Raw genomic sequence first — 3,760 nt, forward strand, 5'->3', positions numbered from 1 at the left:
TGCTTTTTTAATCTAGTTTCCTATCACATGAAACTTCCAATTTGCCTCTATAATCAAATAAAGCTTCAATTACAGATATTATTCGCTAATTACTAATCAAATGCGATCCATATGATTGTTAATGGTGATCGGATTCCAATTTTATGTTGTCAAATATTTTCGATAGATCATCTTTGATGAGGTGTTGATCTCTGTTTTGAGTTTTGAGCAATCTAAAATTGTTTATGCCAGAATGGACCAAAGAAGAGACGGATGAACTGTTTGATTTGTGTGAACGTTTTGATCTGCGATTCTCTGTGATTTCTGATAGATTTTCATCATCTCGAACAATGGAGGAACTGAAGAATCGCTACTATAGTGGTAAGTTATCATTTTCAATTTCATTTTCATTATTACAACTTAATATTTGTTTGTTTTCTGCAGTTTCTCGTACAATATTGATTGGTCTGTATTACAAGGATTGACGTCAAAACCCTAACTTCGATAATGGATGCCAAGGACGTTCTAGGAATACCGAAAATTTCACTGCCCATACCACAGGAAAAGAAATCGAAACCCCAGAAGGATTCCCAGAGAAAACCTGATGGCATTTCGTGCGAGGTGTGTACATTACATGCATACATACCTTTGAGATAATTTGTGTGGTTTCTTGATTTTTTGAAGCATTTATAGTTGTAGGTTTATGCGCTTACAGGTGGTGTGGCGCCTCTTATGCCTTCCATTGATGCCAATCAGTTAAAAAAGCATCATTAACCTGAAAATGAGAAGGTTGGCTTGTGACCTTTTCTAATTTCTCTCCCAAGTTGTTCAAGTATAATGTCTATAAGTTTATTGGACTGGGGATTCTTGCTTGCGAAGTTGCTATTCTATTTGGGTATTAGTTAATTATTTACTAATGTATCACCCCATCTGTAATTCAATTCGTATTTACTTGGACACTGTCAACAATTATAGCCCAGTATTTCAAATTTGCAAAAAAAAATGAGTCCCCTCTACTGCAGAAGTGAACTATGTTCTCAAGTCTGTTGACCCTTTCATCAACACATGCTTTGAAGAATTACATCATGCATGGGTTGATTCTTTGATAGATCTCTTAGATTATTGAACTACTTAGTAATTGTAGTGGGAGGCATGGGATCAACTTTATTCTGCCTCAGTCTTTTGTGTAGGATATTATAAGTGAGATCACAAGTCACACGTGTCGTACATATTGACTTTTGATCACATTCACTCTTTTGTTCATCAGTTCATCACTTCCTACCTGATATCCTCATTGATGTTGTTCTTATCTCGGACACTTACTGGTGACTCTTTGTTCTTCAGATAACTTGGGAATGGCTTGCTTTCACAAATTCTGCTCGAAAAGATAACTTGCAGCTGTACCATTGGGTATATTATTCTGTACCTTTTTCTTTTTGTGATTTGGAGGTATTCATAAAATGTATTTTGCTTCTAAACTTTTATAGGTTAGAGTTGTAAATGGAACTCCACCGACAGGAGATTATTCCTTTGCAAAATACAACAAGGTAGATGTTATTTCTTCCTTTTCATGACAGTTACTTTTGCATGAAGTTGTTGGTCATTGACTTGAGCATTCTGCATTGTAATAGCTTATTATTTTGTAGTCATCAGATGCTTTCTTTTTCTTGTCTTCATTATTACCAACAGTTGTCCATGGTTCTCTCCCAGACAATATCTCTCAAGAGATAGAGCATAAGCGTGCATTGTCCATGGTTCTCTCCCAGACAAAGCACCAAGAGGCTAAAGATGCTGAGGTATGCATTTTTTCCTTCAAATAATCAAAGCCTTTTTTCTTTTAGTATTAATATGGAACATAAGCTTTTTGTTTCAGGTTCTTTCTGAAGTTAAGAAAATAACTGAGTCACGTATGGCTGCAAAGGTAAGTTTTGTAATCTTCTGAAGTGTTTAATAGCAAATTTAGTAATTTTATGAACTTGTGGAATGATGTGAAGGATTAAGCTTCCTATGCCCCTTATTTTCCAAAAAGATAATATTTGGTTATGTGTTTTTCAGGCTGCTCAAGATGCAGAGTTGGCTGTCACATCAAATATTAGTCCAGAAGGCGTGGAGAAAACTGGTGCTCCTGCTGATACCGCATCACCTTCTAGTATGCAGGTGGCTGCAGGTGGAGGTAGAGGTGCTGCACCTTTGATGTCAATGGCAGACAATGCTGCTGCTGCTTCAGCTTCCCTTCGCATGGTATGACAAGTCTTTATGTGCCATTGCTTCTATATTATATATATATATATATATATATATATATATATATATATATATATAATATTGACATGAATGGTAAATACTTGTATGCAGCTTCGGGTGAACCTGAGAACCTATGCACTTGATCAAATGGTGCAAGCTGCAAGCTCTTCACCAGGATTGCGAACTATTAAGCGTGTTGAACATTGTTGAATATATATACATGTAATAATTGTGACATGCTTACAAGGACAAAAAAATCAATAACCAAATATATGCTACAAACATTAGAGTTAAAAAAATGGTACAACTGTACATGAGATTCATTAAGAACTACAATGCAATCAAATTTGTTGATATAAGTTCCGACAATTATTCACCAGAGGATAACCAAGGCCTAGACTATGAAACTGTATTTTAGTAATATATTGTTCCATTCTTTTTGTATGATACACATCCACTTCATTCAAGTACTTTAGATAAGGGTAATATGGGAAAATTAGCAAATTAAGAGAATCTTATTAGTGGAGGAGCAAATTAGGTATTTTGCTTAATACATTTTGTTATGAGAGAATCTTATTTGTATGATACACATCCACTTCATCCACTTCATTCAAGTACTTTAGACAAGGGTAATATTCATATGTATACTCAGATGAAGCACGAAAAACTGGTGGTCAGCAGTCCATGTAGATTTCTTGATTTGTAACATCTTGTATTCAAGAAATAGCAATGTACTTTCCATAAAAAAAATTATAAATTATATTCTTTGAAAAATTTGCTAGGTTGGTAGGTTTAAAAGTAGAATGTCCTAATAAGAATTAATTTTAAAAGTAGAATGAAAATGAAAAGTGATTTTATGTTGTGTTTACAGGGTTGATGAAAGCGAATAGCTCTAGAGTTAGAAGAGGAAAAGAAAGCTCAAGCTGAAGGAGATAAGATGCTGCAAATGCAAGTGTTGCATTCTTCATTTCAATTGTTAGTATGAAACACATAGTAGATTAGATGAATGCAAATTTATATATTGTAAGAAATAGAATTGTATGACAATAAATTTTATGCAATGGATTGTATTTTTTGTATATGGTATTTTATTTCTATTTTAAAAATTAATAAATATATAAATATTTTTTTTTAAACATTTAATTTTACGATACGCAAAAATGTGTGTCATCTTCATTTATGACATGGCCTTTCTTGACATGGGTTTTATTGATACACAATGCGTGTCATAAATGGGCGTCGTCTATAGACGACACGCAAAAGCGTGTCGTCTCTCGTTATGACAGGGCCTTCCTTGACGCCCATTTGCGCGGGGTCTGAGCGTTTTACAACACGCATTGCGCGTCGTAAAAGGCTGTTTTTCTAGTAGTGTTTGTGAATAGGATAACGCTTGTTGTGCTAGACCCTAATATGTGTTGATCTTGTTTCCCCACTTCAGTCTTATGGATTTATACACTGGCGCCCTCCGATAAATGTTTCTTCATTTTAATGATGAGTTTAACCATGGTTTGACTATTGGTGATGAAAGGTTTTTATC

General features: G+C 34.5%; 1 pseudogene; it reads left to right on the plus strand.

The window, feature by feature from the left end:
• Positions 1-486: 486 nt before the first annotated feature.
• Positions 487-2,433, plus strand: LOC145112324 (SWR1-complex protein 4-like; annotated as a pseudogene).
• The last annotated feature ends 1,327 nt before the right edge of the window (positions 2,434-3,760 follow it).

The sequence above is a fragment of the Lactuca virosa genome, chromosome 5 (genome assembly GCF_052849685.1).
Source record: "Lactuca virosa cultivar CGN04683 chromosome 5, Lactuca_virosa_CGN04683_v6, whole genome shotgun sequence".
Lineage (NCBI taxonomy): Eukaryota > Viridiplantae > Streptophyta > Magnoliopsida > Asterales > Asteraceae > Lactuca > Lactuca virosa.